This window comes from Rhodnius prolixus, unplaced genomic scaffold (assembly GCF_049639745.1).
Source record: "Rhodnius prolixus isolate KJV_2025 unplaced genomic scaffold, Rpr scaffold_7, whole genome shotgun sequence".
NCBI lineage: Eukaryota > Metazoa > Arthropoda > Insecta > Hemiptera > Reduviidae > Rhodnius > Rhodnius prolixus.
Window position 1 is genome coordinate 20,058,760 of NW_027411582.1, and position 23,306 is coordinate 20,082,065.

Sequence of the window (23,306 nt, forward strand, 5' to 3'; positions counted from 1 at the left end):
CTAGCAATTATCCCCTTTTATTTTAATTTATATGAAAAAAATTGTTTCGCTTAACGAGTATTTCGCTTAACGAGTAAGGTTCTGGAACGAATTATGCTCGTTAAGCGAGGTTCGACTGTACAATCTAAAAATTTTGTTTTGCATTTAAGTAAATAATGTCTTTTATTGCGATCTTATGAATTATTTACAGCACCAAATAACTTAATAATTAAAAACTTACAATAGAACTTAAGTGATCAAGAGTTCTGTAATTGAAAAAGTAGAATTATCTTGCAGTCTTCAAGAGATACAAATTATTTTCCTAGCTAATCACCATCAGAAGAGTCGTCGAACAAAAAGAAACTCATTAAAAGCTTCAATTAGCGAAGATGTAGAGTATATTTGCTGGTAGAATCAATGTTATTCTTGTTAAATAGTTCTCATCAAACATATAGTATAAATAGTTTTCTGTACTAATGCATGCTGAAGTCTTGAATTAAGGTTATAGTCAGGGATTTAACGTCATTAGATTCAACTCTTAGTCAGAGCGTTTACAAGCGATTTAATTGGCAATTTGTGGAACCAAAGTGATTCACACTGACACCTATAATGCATAGCATTTCTCTATTAAAATCAATTTAGATTATCTTTGCGCTCAAAATGGTCTCAAATTTGCTGCTAAATAAACCTTAACTGTTACCACTGGCAAACAGCATAGGGTTCCTAGTTTGTTCTGCTTCTTGGTTCCCATGGTTCACAGATCCACTATCTTGGAACCCAAGATAAAGAGACCACGATGTTGAAGACAACTACTCTATTGATGAGTTAAATACAAAACTATGCCGGGTTAATGAGAATTTTTGATTACCGGCATTACAAGGGGGAAAATGAATACAATTCTAATGTTCCTCGTCGAGGAAATATCCTTTTTAGCCTCTTTCTTGGAGCCAAAAAAGAATAGCCACCATCACTATCCTAATATCTAATCGTACCTCTTGTTTATCGTAATCCCGACTGGTTCTAAACTTTTCATCCAAAGTCAGAGGATGATCGATCAGTTTAGAGTAGAGTTTTTTTTTTAACTTGCGCCGGGGAAAATCTGCGAATGAATCTTAGAAATAGGGGAGATTTGCATTTTTCGGACAGTCAAGCGGCAATGAAGGCCCTCTCTTCCTTCAGAACTACCTCTTCCCGGGTCTGGGAATGTAAAAAGGCCCTAGATCAACTGGCTCGGCACAATAAAGTCCGACTGGAGTGGGTGCCAGGCCATGTGGGGATTAACGGGAATGAAATAGCTGATCAGTTGGCCAGGAATGGAGCTAGCACTCCCTTCATTGGCCCGGAACCAGTCCTGGGGATCACTAGGGGTGCAGTTCGTGAGGCTCTCAGAGATTGGATCTGGAGTGAACATGAAAAGTACTGGGTGATGCTTCCTGGGGTCAAACACAGCAAGAGGGTTATGCCCTTGTGCAAACAAAGAACCAAAGTGACTCTAGGTTTGGGCAGGAATCAGATCACTCTGATTACAGGCCTATTCAACAGGGCACGGAAGGTTCAGAAAGCACCTGCACAAGTTAGGGCTTATTAACACGGAACCGTTCGGTGCAGATTGTGCCAGGAAGAGGAAGAAACGGCCTCTCACCTGTTATTCGATTGCGTTGAAATCGAGAGACTGCGCTACGATATCTTTCGTACTTTGAGACCAGAGGAGATTATAGCGCAGAAGGAACTGGTAGGGAAAGCCCTCAACCTTCTTAGAAGGGGAGGTTTCACCTACTAGACTCAAGGGAAGGCACAATAAGCCTTTTGGTGGCTGAAGTGCCGTGGGGCATGGGTCCCGTCCCGCCGTTCAAAATCTAAAAAAATCTAGAGTAGAGTTTCCTTTTCCTAGTCTTAACCACATTTTCAACAATTATTATGGAACTCTATAATAGTACAATACTTGTCTCCGCAATTACCGCTCCTTACATCACTACTCTTCTAAAAAAGAAACAACTTTAACTACAAATTAAGATTCAAAACCGCAATTTAATTTTGAAAGTATTTATTTAACCGTAAATTACGAATCGTAATTTACATATATTTTACCATATTATTAATAGTTATAGATCCATATTAAACGCATATTTAATCGAAACCTTGCTAATAATTGGCCGACCTATGTAAATTAATTGTAGATAACATTGTTTCATTATCGATTAATTATTAATAATCGGCAATCCAGAACAATTTGAGTTTATATTGGGGGGGCCCAATATAAACACGCGCATCCGAACTACTGCCATCTAATGTAAACATTTACTTTTGGAATTATAATTTACTTTTCAATAATAATGTAATATTAATGAGAAAACAATTTGAACGTTTATATATTGGATGAAAATAATTATAAATTTCCATAAATGAAAAAAACATTAATCAGTATAAAAATTAATTATTTCCCAGCTAATTTGGTGAACTGTTTTGTCCAATATGTCCGCAGAATGTTTGACTTCATTTTAATTATCTTCTTCAATAAAATGTTTTTATTATTAAATGAGGCCATATTTTAATTAAGATAAACAGGAAAAAGCGTCATCATTACCTTATCTTGCCATTCATTTTACTGGTTTTCTAATCATTTATTTAACTTGATTTCCGTGCTTTTTACTCCCGTCTTTTTGTTTAGATAAATGAAAAAAAATCTTCATTTATTTCCCTGCTTCTCTAACAAACATTTTTTAAAAGTAGTAATTATGATGTTTTAACAAGCAGGTAAAACTGCATCCTGATGTAATTTGTGATTCAAAGGATTTTTGATAAATGTGATTGGGTTTCGCAGTGCTCGATAATATTCCTGGACGTTAACCGTTCTTACTTTGAGGTAGAGCGAGTCTTGTCAAACCTGTCCGGGCATATCTTGATGAAATGCTTCATTCTCGCGACACTTCTCTAAGAAAGAGTATGCTTCTTTGAGAACCATTCGTTATTGGCCCCACAGGCATTTTCGAAAAATGTTCGAGGCTAGAGGTTATCCCTCTTCTTGTTGGACCTTCTTGCCTTAGTGCTGCGGCACCAAGTCTAGCTTAATCTTATGCTATTCTGGCTGGTCAGGACATTCGCAGCATTCGTTAACAATCTTTGATCTGACTATTTCAAAGCTTTTAGGGCGTCTCATAATAAAAAAAAAAACTTTCTTTAATAAAAGAATCACTGTTTAAGTAATAATAATTATTTGTTTTACAGAATTGTACGAGGTGTGGCTATTAAATAACGAGACTGATGCTGCTACAGAAGAATTATGTATGCATGCGCCAAATCTTAACAACCGACAGCTGGGCAGCGTAAAGCCTTCTCTTTCGATTGCAGCGTCTCGCGTGCTTGTAGAGAAATCTGTCTGACCGGAACCGTCGTTTCTGTAAGAGGTGTTAGTTTCGTTTTGCCGAAAACATGATACTACACACGTAGTAGAGCAACGAATTGTCGTGAATTTCACATGATACTTGGTAAAAGAAGTTTATGGCGATGAATGTTTATCACGTACGCGAGTTTTTGAGTGGTTCAAGCGTTTCCAAGATGGCCGAGAAGACGTCGGAGATGATGTCCGGATGACAAGGTGGCCCTTCCACGTCCAAAACGGATGAAAATATCGATTATAATTAATCGAAGTGCTTGCTCAACTCCGTGAAAGATTAAGGAGAAAAACGACCCAATTTTACCGAAACTTATCTTTTATTAAGTTTCCAAGTTGGCCGAGAAGACGTCGGAGATGATGACCGCCCGGGTCACCCTTCCACGTCCAAAACGGATGAAAATATCGATTATAATTAATCGACATTACTACCGTAAGGTGCTTGCTCAACTCCGTGAAAGAGTAAGGAGAAAAACGACCCGATTTGTGGAAGAACAAGTCACGGGGTTCTCCAGCAAGACAACGCGCCGGCTCACACTGCATTATCTGTCAAGATGTTTTTAGCCAAGTACAACATCCCAGTTTTAGGCCATCCGCCTTATTCGCCTGACCTGGCCCCATGTGACTTTAGATCTGTTCCCCAAAGTCAAATCTGCATTAAAAGGAACACGATTTCAGTCCATTGAAGCTGTGAAAGAAAAAGCGGCACGCGTCATGCAGTAGCTGACAGAAAAAGACTTCCAGCACTGTTTCGAACAATGGTAAATTCGCATGGAGCGTTGTAGGGATAAGGGAAGGGTGTATATTGAAGGTAATAATAACTAAATATGTATAAATTTTACAATAAAATGTTTTACAGCAATAGTCTCGTTATTTAATGGCCACGCCTCTTACATCAGGCCAACCAATAACGTGTAAAAGATAAAAATCTTTCAAAATAACATGTTACAAACTGTGCATTAAATTTACGATTTACTATACAATCTACTTTATTTAATGAGATTTTGATAATGCATTTATCACAAGGTTATATTGTGTTATAAACCTTGTTATCCTGAAGGTTTGCCTAAAATTACACTACCATTTACCAGCTAAAACGATTGCCACAAAGTTTAGTTGATATACCCAAATTTTGAGACCTCAGTGAAGTTTGATATTTCTAAAGCAATATTAAATACATTTTTTGCCCAACAATCTTCCAATCTAAAGAAAGAATATTGCATCGGAATCTGCAGTTGCAGTACGAATATGAGACAATTATATTCGACATATATGAGACAATCTGGTAATTTTATAACATAAGCAGTAGTGAAAGGCAAAAGTCTTTATTAATTTTTATTTGAACAAAAATTGACAATTCGGATCTTTAAAAAAGATAAAATGGAAGTGACAGAAGAAGCTCCCAGATAAATGGGAAGATGTTTCTAATTTCCAAGGTTAAATGTCTAAGCTTAACTTCTTCAAGAGAGTAAAATTTTGAATTTAGGTCAAAAGCTATAAAGGCAATGTTCATGTAACCGTATTAAAGGTGGAAAGCCTCTTAGGTTATTTAATTAATGGGTAATGATTCTTCAGAACCTGTATCAGAAGAAGGTTATAAATTGTTGGCCTACTATTAATTTCGTTAACATTATTAGTAATTTAATCTACATAAGTTCATTAATTATATTTAAGTTATTATCTGGTCTTACTAATTAGTGGTGCATGATAATTAGAGTAACAAAGAGTAAATCTGGTGTGCAGCGCTATCAGGGAATACACCCGCCAAATTAGATGAAACATCTCAGGGGAGCCACTAGTTTTTGTATTACTGGATATTATTATTAGCTGCCCTATGGGGAGCCAACTGCACATTTACTTATCATACTTACCTTTTCTTTTGATAAAAACCCTTCTAAATTATTCTCTTTTCCTTCGTACTTTAGCTTCGCTTTCTGCATATTTAAACTTCTCTTTACACAGTATTATCCTACTATATTTTCACTTTATCCTTTCTGATCTTATATTTAAATTGGTATTTAAATAGAATATATAATCATTACAAACGTAAATAATTACTTTTTCATCTGTAATTTTATTGATACAATCAAGTTTTTGTAAAGTTACAGAATCTGCATCTGATGCTTTTTAAGATAATATTAGTGTTTTTTTTTTTAACTCTTATTGAAATTTGCGACTACAACGGTGGTTGCACCAAGCAAATATGGTGTAATATCATGTCTTGAATCATTAATGAAGATTGGAGAAAGCACCCAGTGGCCGACACTCCATTAACGTGAACTATTGTACTGTTATGAGGTGAGTAGATCGCGGAGCCATCTTCTCTTCAATCTCCTTGGAGGATTACCTGGTAATGTGGAAGAAAATAAGTGTTCAATTAAAGGATTAGGATGAGCTGCTGTAGAGGAATGAAATTTTAAGAAACAAGTTTTAGTAAAGTCGTTAATTAAAGGGGGATTTTGTGGTCATTATGAATGGTGAGGATAGAAATATAGAATGGAGCGTTAAGTAGTTTTCGTAGTATTTTTGATTGTAAAGTCTGAATGCGTAAAGAATTGGAACGTTTAGTCGATCCCCATACTTCGATGGCCGTATGAGCACAAATAGGTCGCAGTAACAAGGGGTATAAGAGTCTTTTGTTTTGTAGGTTGAGTTTAGATCGTTTGTCAAGTAGTCTGGCGAGAAGTTTTGTAGCGTTGGTTAGTTTCTTGCCTTTCCAGTCTAGTATGGGGGATTCCATGTCAACCGTTTGGCTAGTTGCAGTCCAAGGTAGCGTTCTTTGTCCATAGTTAGTACAGGAGTTTGGTTCAAGATGATGGGAGGTAGGATTTTTCGTCAGAGTAAATACTATATATTTGGATTTCGTAACGTTAGTTTTGATTCGCCATTTGTTGAGCCAGTCCTGTAAATGGTTGTTGTGCGTTTGAAGAGTTCGTGTAGCGATAAGAGGATTGAAATGAGGAGATAAGATTGCAGTGTCATCAGCAAAGATGGAAAGGATGGTATTTGGATGTTGAGGTATGTCTGCTGTATATAAGGAGTACAGAAAAGGACCTAGGACACTGACAATTGAAGTGTAGAAATGCTTTGGACGCGATATTCACAGGCTAACGTGCGTTTGGAAGTAAGATGGCTTCTTGCACTACATTGTTGCACTTATAAATGAAATTTATAACAGATAATGCAAATTAATTTGACATTAAAACTGTTTGTTTTTTTATCATTTTTTAATTCACTTCTATTTGAAATATTCATTATTACTTTTCGTTTAATTTATTAAAATTCAAGATGGACCGCAATACTTTCTTTTACAAAACAAAGAAGAAGTTAAAGGTATGAAAAACCCAGAAATTCTTCTTGCCCAAGTGGTACATATTACTGGTTTACTACAAAAATAAGTTTAAACAAAACAATAAAATGAAATAAAACGACTTTTAAGTGCCAACCAGAATGTAGCAATAATAACAGTAAGAAAACAGCAGTTAGCCAAAATAATCACTAGAAAAGTTGACCATTATGGTTTTTAAGCACTAAAACAGTACAAGGAAGCCTAGCTAATCAAGAAAATGCAAATATTCCAGCTTTCCTCTGACGGAGTCGGCCATAATATTACACTATATTATCTTTCTTTTTTAATGCCCGAAGTCTTTCTCGAAGTTCTAAGATTTTACTGTTAAAGCAGAGCAAGGGGACTTATTCAATGTTATTGCCTGCTCGCGGCGAAGTAGCTAACTTTCCAAATCTATTTTATCTTTACAAGAATAGTTATTTATTTAACAAGTGCGGAAAGTAGTACTTTTCCTCACGAGAGACAGGGTTTGCACGCACGAGCGAGCGAAGCGAGGCGAGTGCAAGTGCAAATTGCCGAGTGTGAGGAAAATACTTTACACTCGAGTTAAATATTATATTTTTTCTGCAACCATTAGATTTATTAACTAAAAAAATTAAAAATTTCATTTTTACAGCCTACAAAAAGAATTTATTTATTATAAACATTTATTGTTATATTACAATTATTTACATTACTTACGTATTTACATTACTTATTACATTTTCTGCTGTTTCTTTTATTGATGGAGGAGTGTTTTCTAAACAGGCATCACTAGAATCCATTTTAAATTTCTATAAGGTAACACTATAACCTTTTTAACTGTTATAATTAAAAATATCTAATTATTTATTAAAGTATTATTTTTATTTCTATATTCCTTTCAATTTTTATTTTATTTTTTAATATTCGTTTTTTAATTATTTAGTTACGTTAAATAAGCTTATTAAAGTTTTACAGAAAATATTTAATAACAAAACTTCTTATATCAAGGAAGCACAATAAAGTTTTTCCACTCACTAGTGAGGAAAGTGACACTAATGGGAATTTTTCTCCACTAGTGTGGGAAGTTGGGCATTACACAGCTGATTTTAATTGAGTAATGAGAACTTCCCTACATGGTTGCAGAAAAAATTATTTTAAATACATAAATTTGGAAACAAATATTTAGAAAAAAATTCTTTTATTGTTACTAAGAAAAGGATTTCGAATTATCGAGCGTATCTAAAAAAACTGATTTTTTTCGATTTACCGAAGTTAGCAGCTGTAGAGTTTGAATGATCGAAAAATTCGAATTATCGAGGTTCGACTGTACCTGCAACCCTTTTGCCACCCCTAACGGTCATCCCTTCTTAGACACCCTCCACAGAGTGGCCACTCACACATATACCAAACATTCCAATTTACCTACACTAGGGAAAATTCGAATTATAAAGAGGGGAAGCGGCCTCGTTCGAATTATAGAGCCTTCTCTCCCCCCTGTTGTTAAGAAAAGGAGTTCGAGTTATCGAGCGTATCTAAATACACTGATTTTTTTCGATTTACCGAAGTTAGCAGCTGTAGAGTTTGAATGATCGAAAAATTCGAATTATCGAGAGTCGACTGTATATTTTATTTATTCAGATAAAAGTTTTTGATGTTCTAAAAAAAAATAAAATATTTTTCATTTTTTTTATCTCTACTTTTTCGAGGGAACAAAACTCATACTAGCGAAATAATCTACAGAATGTTATCTATAAGTTAGAATTTTTTCAGAGATATTATAGTTTCTGTGTAGTAGAATTGAGCAATCGCCGCAGGTGGCCTTGTCCAACACCTCATAGTATTTCTTTTCTATTCTCTCGCTCAGTACCAAACTACAGAGGAGAATGTCTTTTATAGGAATGTCTCCGGAGAGGAGCCATCACATTGTAAGGACATCACAAAGAGAGAGAGCTCAAAAAAATTTCAATCAACGTCCTTCCCTTTAGAGGACCATATCTTTTGATCTTCTCTTGGCTGAAGATTGGAGGTGTTAAACCACATTTCTTAATCTATTTTTTTTCCTCTCTACTCAATTTTATTCAACCTTATGATGAAGAAACAAGAATGGAATATCATTGAAAATGGTTATCATTTCAAGAAAGAGTAAGATGATGAAATAAGGTTAATGAATCCAATGAAAATAAACCTTCTGTTAAAAAAAATTGAAAATAAAAATCGTTATCACAGTTCCACACTATGTCAAGTTAGTTAGCAAAGCCCTTGAATGCATATTCATTGAGACAGAGCATGAATGCTCACAATGACCTAGAAATTCAACTTAAGCTGGCATAAATGCTTGAGCAATCATTTGAAACAACTGTTGTTGATTCAGGCAAACACTTGCGAACATGAATGCAATCAGCAAACCACTAACCAGTTGTTCCAATTAACTCCTACAACGCTGTATCTTACACAATAAACCAGAAACATAATTATTTAGGAACACTTTAATTAATTGTGCTTTCTCATCTTGAATCTCCGAAAATTCTAATTGATTACTAAACAAAATTTTGAATTAAATTATACATACAATATTAAAAAAAATCCTGTAAACGATCATAAAATCAACCAAAATCTCCATATTATTGTACAACATATTATTAGTCTCAAATTTCGTTCTTTTATACAATACATTTTCCTCAGTTATATGCTATAGTTTTCTTGTGAATCGATCCATAAGTACAGAAGATATTGAGTGTTAAAATTTTTTTGGGTCATGGTTTGCTGTAGAGTTGCACCCCTTATAGAACCCTCAGTAAACAACATATTATTGATATGAAATTTCGTTCGTTTATACACTACATTTTCCTCAGTTATATGCTATAGTTTTCTTGTGAATTGATCCATAAGTTCAGAAGATATTGAGTGTTGAAATTTTTTTGGGTCATGGTTTGCTGTAGAGTTGCACCCCATATAGCACCCTCAGGAAATAACATATTATTAATATGAAATTTCGTTCGTTTATACACTACATTTTCCTCAGTTATATGCTATAGTTTTCTTGTGAATCGATCCATAAGTTCAGAAGATATTGAGTGTTGAAATTTTTTTGGGTCATGGTTTCCTGTAGAGTTGCAACATTTATAGCACTCTCAGTAAACAACATAATATTGATATGAAATTTCGTTCGTTTATACACTACATTTTTCACAGTTATATGCTATAGTTTTCTTGTGAATCGATCCATAAGTTCAGAAGATATTGAGTGTTAAAATTTTCTTGGGTCATTGTTTGCTATAGAGTTACACCACTTATAGCTCCCTCAGTATACAACAGCATATTGGTATGAAATTTTTTTGGGTCATGGTTTCCTGTAGAGTTGCACCACTTATAGCACCCTCAGTAAATTGATATGAAATTTCGTTCGTTTATACACTACATTTTCCTCACTTATATGCTATAGTTTTCTTGTGAATCGATTCATAAGTTCAGTAGATATTGAGTGTTGAAATTTTTTTGGGTCATGGTTTGCTGTAGAGTTGCACCCCTTATAGCACCCTCAGTAAACAAAATATTGATATGAAATTTCGTTCGTTTATACACTACATTTTCCTCACTTATATGCTATAGTTTTCTTGTGAAACGATCCATAAGTTGAGAAGATATTGAGTGTTGAAATTTTTTTGGGTCATGGTTTCCTGTAGAGTTGCACCCCTTATAGCACCCTCAGTAAACAACATATTATTGATATGAAATTTCGTTCTTTTATACACTACATTTTCCTCAGTTATATGCTATAGTTTTCTTGTGAATCGATCCATAAGTTGAGAAAATATTGAGTGTTGAAATTTTTTTGGGTCATGGTTTCCTGTAGAGTTGCACCCCTTATAGCACCCTCAGTAAACAACATATTATTGATATGAAATTTCGTTCTTTTATACACTACATTTTCCTCAGTTATATGCTATAGTTTTCTTGTGAATCGATCCATAAGTTCAGAAGATATTGAGTGTTAAAATTTTCATGGGTCATTGTTTGCTATAGAGTTACACCACTTATAGCTCCCTCAGTATACAACAGCATATTGGTATGAAATTTTTTTGGGTCATTCTTTGCTATAGAGTTACACCACCCTCAGTATACAACAGCATATTGGTATGAAATTTTTTTGGGTCATTGTTTGCTATAGAGTTACACCACTTATAGCTCCCTCAGTATACAACAGCATATTGGTATGAAATTTTCTTGGGTCATTGTTTGCTATAGAGTTACACCACTTATAGCTCCCTCAGTATACAACAGCATATTGGTATGAAATTTTTTTGGGTCATTGTTTGCTATAGAGTTACACCACTTATAGCTCCCTCAGTATACAACAGCATATTGGTATGAAATTGTTTTGGGTCATGGTTTCCTGTAGAGTTGCACCACTTATAGCACCCTCAGTAAATTGATATGAAATTTCGTTCGTTTATACACTACATTTTCCTCACTTATATGCTATAGTTTTCTTGTGAATCGATCCATAAGTTCAGAAGATATTGAGTGTTAAAATTTTCTTGGGTCATTGTTTGCTATAAAGTTACACCACTTATAGCTCCCTCAGTATACACCAGCATATTGGTATGAAATTTTCTTGGGTCATTGTTTGCTATAGAGTTACACCACTTATAGCACCCTCAGTAAACAACATATTATTGATATGAAATTTCGTTCGTTTATACACTACATTTTCCTCACTTATATGCTATAGTTTTCTTGTGAATCGATTCATTAGTTGAGAAAATATTGAGTGTTGAAAATTTGTTGGGTCATGGTTTCCTGTAGAGTTGCACCCCTTATAGCACCCTCAGTAAACAACATATTATTGATATGAAATTTCGTTCGCTTATACAGAACATTTTCCTCAGTTATATGCTATAGTTTTCGTGTGAATCGATCCATAAGTTCAGAAGATATTGAGTGTTGAAATTTTTTTGGGTCATGGTTTCCTGTAGAGTTGCACCCCTTATAGCACCCTCAGTAAACAACATATTATTGATATGAAATTTCGTTCGCTTATACACAACATTTTCCTCAGTTATATGCTATAGTTTTCTTGTCAATCGAACCATAAGTTCAGAAGATATTGAGTGTTGAAATTTTTTTGGGTCATGGTTTCCTGTAGAGTTGCACCCCTTATAGCACCCTCAGTAAACAACATATTATTGATATGAAATTTCGTTCGCTTATACACAACATTTTCCTCAGTTATATGCTATAGTTTTCTTGTCAATCGAACCATAAGTTCAGAAGATATTGAGTGTTGAAATTTTTTTAGGTCATGGTTTGCTGTAGAGTTGCAACATTTATAGCACTCTCAGTAAACAACATAATATTGATATGAAATTTCGTTCGTTTATACACTACATTTTTCACAGTTATATGCTATAGTTTTCTTGTGAATCGATCCATAAGTTCAGAAGATATTGAGTGTTAAAATTTTCTTGGGTCATTGTTTGCTATAGAGTTACACCACTTATAGCTCCCTCAGTATACAACAGCATATTGGTATGAAATTTTTTTGGGTCATGGTTTCCTGTAGAGTTGCACCACTTATAGCACCCTCAGTAAATTGATATGAAATTTCGTTCGTTTATACACTACATTTTCCTCACTTATATGCTATAGTTTTCTTGTGAATCGATTCATAAGTTCAGTAGATATTGAGTGTTGAAATTTTTTTGGGTCATGGTTTGCTGTAGAGTTGCACCCCATATAGCACCCTCAGTAAACAACATATTGATATGAAATTTCGTTCGTTTATACACTACATTTTCCTCACTTATATGCTATAGTTTTCTTGTGAAACGATCCATAAGTTGAGAAGATATTGAGTGTTGAAATTTTTTTGGGTCATGGTTTCCTGTAGAGTTGCACCCCTTATAGCACCCTCAGTAAACAACATATTATTGATATGAAATTTCGTTCTTTTATACACTACATTTTCCTCAGTTATATGCTATAGTTTTCTTGTGAATCGATCCATAAGTTGAGAAAATATTGAGTGTTGAAATTTTTTTGGGTCATGGTTTCCTGTAGAGTTGCACCCCTTATAGCACCCTCAGTAAACAACATATTATTGATATGAAATTTCGTTCTTTTATACACTACATTTTCCTCAGTTATATGCTAGTTTTCTTGTGAATCGATCCATAAGTTCAGAAGATATTGAGTGTTAAAATTTTCTTGGGTCATTGTTTGCTATAGAGTTACACCACTTATAGCTCCCTCAGTATACAACAGCATATTGGTATGAAATTTTTTTGGGTCATTCTTTGCTATAGAGTTACACCACTTATAGCTCCCTCAGTATACAACAGCATATTGGTATGAAATTTTTTTGGGTCATTGTTTGCTATAGAGTTACACCACTTATAGCTCCCTCAGTATACAACAGCATATTGGTATGAAATTTTCTTGGGTCATTGTTTGCTATAGAGTTACACCACTTATAGCTCCCTCAGTATACAACAGCATATTGGTATGAAATTTTTTTGGGTCATGGTTTCCTGTAGAGTTGCACCACTTATAGCACCCTCAGTAAATTGATATGAAATTTCGTTCGTTTATACACTACATTTTCCTCACTTATATGCTATAGTTTTCTTGTGAATCGATCCATAAGTTCAGAAGATATTGAGTGTTAAAATTTTCTTGGGTCATTGTTTGCTATAGAGTTACACCACTTATAGCTCCCTCAGTATACAACAGCATATTGGTATGAAATTTTCTTGGGTCATTGTTTGCTATAGAGTTACACCACTTATAGCTCCCTCAGTATACAACAGCATATTGGTATGAATTTTTATTGGGTCATTGTTTGCTATAGAGTTACACCACTTATAGCTCCCTCAGTATACAACAGCATATTGGTATGAAATTGTTTTGGGTCATGGTTTCCTGTAGAGTTGCACCACTTCTAGCACCCTCAGTAAATTGATATGAAATTTCGTTCGTTTATAAACTACATTTTCCTCACTTATATGCTATAGTTTTCTTGTGAATCGATCCATAAGTTCAGAAGATATTGAGTGTTAAAATTTTCTTGTGTCATTGTTTGCTATAGAGTTACACCACTTATAGCTCCCTCAGTATACAACAGCATATTGGAATGAAATTTTCTAGGGTCATTGTTTGCTATAGAGTTACACCACTTATAGCTCCCTCAGTATACAACAGCATATTGGTATGAATTTTTTTTGGGTCATTGTTTGCTATAGAGTTACACCACTTATAGCTCCCTCAGTATACAACAGCATATTGGTATGAAATTGTTTTGGGTCATGGTTTCCTGTAGAGTTGCACCACTTATAGCACCCTCAGTAAACTGATATGAAATTTCGTTCGTTTATACACTACATTTTCCTCACTTATATGCTATAGTTTTCTTGTGAATCGATCCATAAGTTCAGAAGATATTGAGTGTTGAAATTTTTTTGGGTCATGGTTTCCTGTAGAGTTCCAACCCTTATAGCACCCTCAGTAAAAAACATATTATTGATATGAAATTTCGTCCTTTTATACACTACATTTTCCTCAGTTATATGCTATAGTTTTCTTGTGAATCAATCCATAAGTTCAGAAGATATTGAGTGTTGAAATTTTTTTGGGTCATGGTTTGCTGTAGAGTTGCACCCTTTATAGCACCCTCAGTAAACAACATATTATTGATATGAAATTTCGTTCGTTTATACACTACATTTTCCTCACTTATATGCTTTAGTTTTCTTGTGAATCGATTCATTAGTTGAGAAAATATTGAGTGTTGAAATTTTTTTGGGTCATGGTTTCCTGTAGAGTTGCACCCCTTATAGCACCCTCAGTAAACAACATATTATTGATATGAAATTTCGTTCGTTTATACACTACATTTTCCTCAGTTATATGCTATAGTTTTCGTGTGAATCGATCCATAAGTTCAGAAGATATTGAGTGTTGAAATTTTTTTGGGTCATGGTTTCCTGTAGAGTTGCACCCCTTATAGCACCCTCAGTAAACAACATATTATTGATATGAAATTTCGTTCGCTTATACAGAACATTTTCCTCAGTTATATGCTATAGTTTTCTTGTCAATCGAACCATAAGTTCAGAAGATATTGAGTGTTGAAATTTTTTTGGGTCATGGTTTCCTGTAGAGTTGCACCCCTTATAGCACCCTCAGTAAACAACATATTATTGATATGAAATTTCGTTCGCTTATACACAACATTTTCCTCAGTTATATGCTATAGTTTTCTTGTCAATCGAACCATAAGTTCAGAAGATATTGAGTGTTGAAATTTTTTTGGGTCATGGTTTCCTGTAGAGTTGCACCCCTTATAGCACCCTCAGTAAACAACATATTATTGATATGAAATTTCGTTCGCTTATACAGAACATTTTCCTCAGTTATATGCTATAGTTTTGTGTGAATCGATCCATAAGTTCAGAAGATATTGAGTGTTGAAATTTTTTTGGGTCATGGTTTCCTGTAGAGTTGCACCCCTTATAGCACCCTCAGTAAACAACATATTATTGATATGAAATTTCGTTCGCTTATACACAACATTTTCCTCAGTTATATGCTATAGTTTTCTTGTCAATCGAACCATAAGTTCAGAAGATATTGAGTGTTGAAATTTTTTTGGGTCATGGTTTCCTGTAGAGTTGCACCCCTTATAGCACCCTCAGTAAACAACATATTATTGATATGAAATTTCGTTCGCTTATACACAACATTTTCCTCAGTTATATGCTATAGTTTTCTTGTCAATCGAACCATAAGTTCAGAAGATATTGAGTGTTGAAATTTTTTTGGGTCATCGTTTCCTGTAGAGTTGCACCCCTTATAGCACCCTCAGTAAACAACATATTATTGATATGAAATTTCGTTCGCTTATACACAACATTTTCCTCAGTTATATGCTATAGTTTTCTTGTCAATCGAACCAAAAGTTCAGAAGATATTGAGTGTTGAAATTTTTTTGGGTCATGGTTTGCTGTAGAGTTGCACCCTTTATAGCACTCTCAGTAAACAACATAATATTGATATGAAATTTCGTTCGCTTATACACAACATTTTCCTCAGTTATATGCTATAGTTTTCTTGTCAATCGAACCATAAGTTCAGAAGATATTGAGTGTTGAAATTTTTTTGGGTCATGGTTTCCTGTAGAGTTGCACCCCTTATAGCACCCTCAGTAAACAACATATTATTGATATGAAATTTCGTTCGCTTATACACAACATTTTCCTCAGTTTTATGCTATAGTTTTCTTGTCAATCGAACCATAAGTTCAGAAGATATTGAGTGTTGAAATTTTTTTGGGTCATGGTTTGCAGTAGAGTTGCAACATTTATAGCACTCTCAGTAAACAACATAATATTGATATGAAATTTCGTTCGTTTATACACTACATTTTTCACAGTTATATGCTATAGTTTTCTTGTGAATCGATCCATAAGTTCAGAAGATATTGAGTGTTAAAATTTTCTTGGGTCATTGTTTGCTATAGAGTTACACCACTTATAGCTCCCTCAGTATACAACAGCATATTGGTATGAAATTTTTTTGGGTCATGGTTTCCTGTAGAGTTGCACCACTTATAGCACCCTCAGTAAATTGATATGAAATTTCGTTCGTTTATACACTACATTTTCCTCACTTATATGCTATAGTTTTCTTGTGAATCGATTCATAAGTTCAGTAGATATTGAGTGTTGAAATTTTTTTGGGTCATGGTTTGCTGTAGAGTTGCACCCCATATAGCACCCTCAGTAAACAACATATTGATATTAAATTTTGTTCGTTTATACACTACATTTTCCTCACTTATATGCTATAGTTTTCTTGTGAAACGATCCATAAGTTGAGAAGATATTGAGTGTTGAAATTTTTTTGGGTCATGGTTTCCTGTAGAGTTGCACCCCTTATAGCACCCTCAGTAAACAACATATTATTGATATGAAATTTCGTTCTTTTATACACTACATTTTCCCCAGTTATATGCTATAGTTTTCTTGTGAATCGATCCATAAGTTGAGAAAATATTGAGTGTTGAAATTTTTTTGGGTCATGGTTTCCTGTAGAGTTGCACCCCTTATAGCACCCTCAGTAAACAACATATTATTGATATGAAATTTCGTTCTTTTATACACTACATTTTCCTCAGTTATATGCTAGTTTTCTTGTGAATCGATCCATAAGTTCAGAAGATATTGAGTGTTAAAATTTTCTTGGGTCATTGTTTGCTATAGAGTTACACCACTTATAGCTCCCTCAGTATACAACAGCATATTGGTATGAAATTTTTTTGGGTCATTCTTTGCTATAGAGTTACACCACTTATAGCTCCCTCAGTATACAACAGCATATTGGTATGAAATTTTTTTGGGTCATTGTTTGCTATAGAGTTACACCACTTATAGCTCCCTCAGTATACAACAGCATATTGGTATGAAATTTTCTTGGGTCATTGTTTGCTATAGAGTTACACCACTTATAGCTCCCTCAGTATACAACAGCATATTGGTATGAAATTTTTTTGGGTCATTGTTTGCTATAGAGTTACACCACTTATAGCTCCCTCAGTATACAACAGCATATTGGTATGAAATTGTTTTGGGTCATGGTTTCCTGTAGAGTTGCACCACTTATAGCACCCTCAGTAAATTGATATGAAATTTCGTTCGTTTATACACTACATTTTCCTCACTTATATGCTATAGTTTTGTTGTGAATCGATCCATAAGTTCAGAAGATATTGAGTGTTAAAATTTTCTTGGGTCATTGTTTGCTATAGAGTTACACCACTTATAGCTCCCTCAGTATACAACAGCATATTGGTATGAAATTTTCTTGGGTCATTGTTTGCTATAGAGTTACACCACTTATAGCTCCCTTAGTATACAACAGCATATTGGTATGAATTTTTTTTGGGTCATTGTTTGCTATAGAGTTACACCACTTATAGCTCCCTCAGTATACAACAGCATATTGGTATGAAATTGTTTTGGGTCATGGTTTCCTGTAGAGTTGCACCCCTTATAGCACCCTCAGTAAACAACATATTATTGATATGAAATTTCGTTCGCTTATACACAACATTTTCCTCAGTTATATGCTATAGTTTTCTTGTCAATCGAACCATAAGTTCAGAAGATATTGAGTGTTGAAATTTTTTTGGGTCATGGTTTCCTGTAGAGTTGCACCCCTTATAGCACCCTCAGTAAACAACATATTATTGATATGAAATTTCGTTCGCTTATACACAACATTTTCCTCAGTTATATGCTATAGTTTTCTTGTCAATCGAACCATAAGTTCAGAAGATATTGAGTGTTGAAATTTTTTTAGGTCATGGTTTGCTGTAGAGTTGCAACATTTATAGCACTCTCAGTAAACAACATAATATTGATATGAAATTTCGTTCGTTTATACACTACATTTTTCACAGTTATATGCTATAGTTTTCTTGTGAATCGATCCATAAGTTCAGAAGATATTGAGTGTTAAAATTTTCTTGGGTCATTGTTTGCTATAGAGTTACACCACTTATAGCTCCCTCAGTATACAACAGCATATTGGTATGAAATTTTTTTGGGTCATGGTTTCCTGTAGAGTTGCACCACTTATAGCACCCTCAGTAAATTGATATGAAATTTCGTTCGTTTATACACTACATTTTCCTCACTTATATGCTATAGTTTTCTTGTGAATCGATTCATAAGTTCAGTAGATATTGAGTGTTGAAATTTTTTTGGGTCATGGTTTGCTGTAGAGTTGCACCCCATATAGCACCCTCAGTAAACAACATATTGATATGAAATTTCGTTCGTTTATACACTACATTTTCCTCACTTATATGCTATAGTTTTCTTGTGAAACGATCCATAAGTTGAGAAGATATTGAGTGTTGAAATTTTTTTGGGTCATGGTTTCCTGTAGAGTTGCACCCCTTATAGCACCCTCAGTAAACAACATATTATTGATATGAAATTTCGTTCTTTTATACACTACATTTTCCTCAGTTATATGCTATAGTTTTCTTGTGAATCGATCCATAAGTTGAGAAAATATTGAGTGTTGAAATTTTTTTGGGTCATGGTTTCCTGTAGAGTTGCACCCCTTATAGCACCCTCAGTAAACAACATATTATTGATATGAAATTTCGTTCTTTTATACACTACATTTTCCTCAGTTATATGCTAGTTTTCTTGTGAATCGATCCATAAGTTCAGAAGATATTGAGTGTTAAAATTTTCTTGGGTCATTGTTTGCTATAGAGTTACACCACTTATAGCTCCCTCAGTATACAACAGCATATTGGTATGAAATTTTTTTGGGTCATTCTTTGCTATAGAGTTACACCACTTATAGCTCCCTCAGTATACAACAGCATATTGGTATGAAATTTTTTTGGGTCATTGTTTGCTATAGAGTTACACCACTTATAGCTCCCTCAGTATACAACAGCATATTGGTATGAAATTTTCTTGGGTCATTGTTTGCTATAGAGTTACACCACTTATAGCTCCCTCAGTATACAACAGCATATTGGTATGAAATTTTTTTGGGTCATGGTTTCCTGTAGAGTTGCACCACTTATAGCACCCTCAGTAAATTGATATGAAATTTCGTTCGTTTATACACTACATTTTCCTCACTTATATGCTATAGTTTTCTTGTGAATCGATCCATAAGTTCAGAAGATATTGAGTGTTAAAATTTTCTTGGGTCATTGTTTGCTATAGAGTTACACCACTTATAGCTCCCTCAGTATACAACAGCATATTGGTATGAAATTTTCTTGGGTCATTGTTTGCTATAGAGTTACACCACTTATAGCTCCCTCAGTATACAACAGCATATTGGTATGAATTTTTATTGGGTCATTGTTTGCTATAGAGTTACACCACTTATAGCTCCCTCAGTATACAACAGCATATTGGTATGAAATTGTTTTGGGTCATGGTTTCCTGTAGAGTTGCACCACTTCTAGCACCCTCAGTAAATTGATATGAAATTTCGTTCGTTTATAAACTACATTTTCCTCACTTATATGCTATAGTTTTCTTGTGAATCGATCCATAAGTTCAGAAGATATTGAGTGTTAAAATTTTCTTGTGTCATTGTTTGCTATAGAGTTACACCACTTATAGCTCCCTCAGTATACAACAGCATATTGGTATGAAATTTTCTAGGGTCATTGTTTGCTATAGAGTTACACCACTTATAGCTCCCTCAGTATACAACAGCATATTGGTATGAATTTTTTTTGGGTCATTGTTTGCTATAGAGTTACACCACTTATAGCTCCCTCAGTATACAACAGCATATTGGTATGAAATTGTTTTGGGTCATGGTTTCCTGTAGAGTTGCACCACTTATAGCACCCTCAGTAAACTGATATAAAATTTCGTTCGTTTATACACTACATTTTCCTCACATATATGCTATAGTTTTCTTGTGAATCGATCCATAAGTTCAGAAGATATTGAGTGTTGAAATTTTTTTGGGTCATGGTTTCCTGTAGAGTTCCAACCCTTATAGCACCCTCAGTAAAAAACATATTATTGATATGAAATTTCGTCCTTTTATACACTACATTTTCCTCAGTTATATGCTATAGTTTTCTTGTGAATCAATCCATAAGTTCAGAAGATATTGAGTGTTGAAATTTTTTTGGGTCATGGTTTGCTGTAGAGTTGCACCCTTTATAGCACCCTCAGTAAACAACATATTATTGATATGAAATTTCGTTCGTTTATACACTACATTTTCCTCACTTATATGCTTTAGTTTTCTTGTGAATCGATTCATTAGTTGAGAAAATATTGAGTGTTGAAATTTTTTTGGGTCATGGTTTCCTGTAGAGTTGCACCCCTTATAGCACCCTCAGTAAACAACATATTATTGATATGAAATTTCGTTCGTTTATACACTACATTTTCCTCAGTTATATGCTATAGTTTTCGTGTGAATCGATCCATAAGTTCAGAAGATATTGAGTGTTGAAATTTTTTTGGGTCATGGTTTCCTGTAGAGTTGCACCCCTTATAGCACCCTCAGTAAACAACATATTATTGATATGAAATTTCGTTCGCTTATACAGAACATTTTCCTCAGTTATATGCTATAGTTTTCTTGTCAATCGAACCATAAGTTCAGAAGATATTGAGTGTTGAAATTTTTTTGGGTCATGGTTTCCTGTAGAGTTGCACCCCTTATAGCACCCTCAGTAAACAACATATTATTGATATGAAATTTCGTTCGCTTATACACAACATTTTCCTCAGTTATATGCTATAGTTTTCTTGTCAATCGAACCATAAGTTCAGAAGATATTGAGTGTTGAAATTTTTTTGGGTCATGGTTTCCTGTAGAGTTGCACCCCTTATAGCACCCTCAGTAAACAACATATTATTGATATGAAATTTCGTTCGCTTATACAGAACATTTTCCTCAGTTATATGCTATAGTTTTGTGTGAATCGATCCATAAGTTCAGAAGATATTGAGTGTTGAAATTTTTTTGGGTCATGGTTTCCTGTAGAGTTGCACCCCTTATAGCACCCTCAGTAAACAACATATTATTGATATGAAATTTCGTTCGCTTATACACAACATTTTCCTCAGTTATATGCTATAGTTTTCTTGTCAATCGAACCATAAGATCAGAAGATATTGAGTGTTGAAATTTTTTTGGGTCATGGTTTCCTGTAGAGTTGCACCCCTTATAGCACCCTCAGTAAACAACATATTATTGATATGAAATTTCGTTCGCTTATACACAACATTTTCCTCAGTTATATGCTATAGTTTTCTTGTCAATCGAACCATAAGTTCAGAAGATATTGAGTGTTGAAATTTTTTTGGGTCATCGTTTCCTGTAGAGTTGCACCCCTTATAGCACCCTCAGTAAACAACATATTATTGATATGAAATTTCGTTCGCTTATACACAACATTTTCCTCAGTTATATGCTATAGTTTTCTTGTCAATCGAACCAAAAGTTCAGAAGATATTGAGTGTTGAAATTTTTTTGGGTCATGGTTTGCTGTAGAGTTGCACCCTTTATAGCACTCTCAGTAAACAACATAATATTGATATGAAATTTCGTTCGCTTATACACAACATTTTCCTCAGTTATATGCTATAGTTTTCTTGTCAATCGAACCATAAGTTCAGAAGATATTGAGTGTTGAAATTTTTTTGGGTCATGGTTTCCTGTAGAGTTGCACCCCTTATAGCACCCTCAGTAAACAACATATTATTGATATGAAATTTCGTTCGCTTATACACAACATTTACCTCAGTTTTATGCTATAGTTTTCTTGTCAATCGAACCATAAGTTCAGAAGATATTGAGTGTTGAAATTTTTTTGGGTCATGGTTTGCTGTAGAGTTGCAACATTTATAGCACTCTCGGTAAACAACATAATATTGATATGAAATTTCGTTCGTTTATACACTACATTTTTCACAGTTATATGCTATAGTTTTCTTGTGAATCGATCCATAAGTTCAGAAGATATTGAGTGTTAAAATTTTCTTGGGTCATTGTTTGCTATAGAGTTACACCACTTATAGCTCCCTCAGTATACAACAGCATATTGGTATGAAATTTTTTTGGGTCATGGTTTCCTGTAGAGTTGCACCACTTATAGCACCCTCAGTAAATTGATATGAAATTTCGTTCGTTTATACACTACATTTTCCTCACTTATATGCTATAGTTTTCTTGTGAATCGATTCATAAGTTCAGTAGATATTGAGTGTTGAAATTTTTTTGGGTCATGGTTTGCTGTAGAGTTGCACCCCATATAGCACCCTCAGTAAACAACATATTGATATTAAATTTTGTTCGTTTATACACTACATTTTCCTCACTTATATGCTATAGTTTTCTTGTGAAACGATCCATAAGTTGAGAAGATATTGAGTGTTGAAATTTTTTTGGGTCATGGTTTCCTGTAGAGTTGCACCCCTTATAGCACCCTCAGTAAACAACATATTATTGATATGAAATTTCGTTCTTTTATACACTACATTTTCCCCAGTTATATGCTATAGTTTTCTTGTGAATCGATCCATAAGTTGAGAAAATATTGAGTGTTGAAATTTTTTTGGGTCATGGTTTCCTGTAGAGTTGCACCCCTTATAGCACCCTCAGTAAACAACATATTATTGATATGAAATTTCGTTCTTTTATACACTACATTTTCCTCAGTTATATGCTAGTTTTCTTGTGAATCGATCCATAAGTTCAGAAGATATTGAGTGTTAAAATTTTCTTGGGTCATTGTTTGCTATAGAGTTACACCACTTATAGCTCCCTCAGTATACAACAGCATATTGGTATGAAATTTTTTTGGGTCATTCTTTGCTATAGAGTTACACCACTTATAGCTCCCTCAGTATACAACAGCATATTGGTATGAAATTTTTTTGGGTCATTGTTTGCTATAGAGTTACACCACTTATAGCTCCCTCAGTATACAACAGCATATTGGTATGAAATTTTCTTGGGTCATTGTTTGCTATAGAGTTACACCACTTATAGCTCCCTCAGTATACAACAGCATATTGGTATGAAATTTTTTTGGGTCATTGTTTGCTA

At 34.2% G+C, this 23,306-nt stretch overlaps 1 protein-coding gene and 1 long non-coding RNA gene across 7 annotated transcripts in view; one reads left to right on the forward strand and one right to left on the reverse strand.

Moving 5' to 3' along the window:
* Nucleotides 1–4,222, forward strand: part of LOC141447152 (uncharacterized) — a 49,315-nt gene extending 45,093 nt beyond the window's left edge. For 3 of the 4 annotated variants that reach the window (XR_012454158.1, XR_012454160.1, XR_012454159.1), the window contains one exon: nucleotides 3,205–4,222. This is a non-coding gene — a long non-coding RNA (uncharacterized lncRNA). The remainder of the gene's footprint in view (nucleotides 1–3,204) is intronic. The other variant, XR_012454161.1, reaches the window with a different exon arrangement.
* The window catches only part of LOC141447142 (uncharacterized), a 188,989-nt gene that overhangs the window by 131,418 nt on the left and 34,265 nt on the right, over nucleotides 1–23,306 (reverse strand). The window lies entirely within an intron of this gene.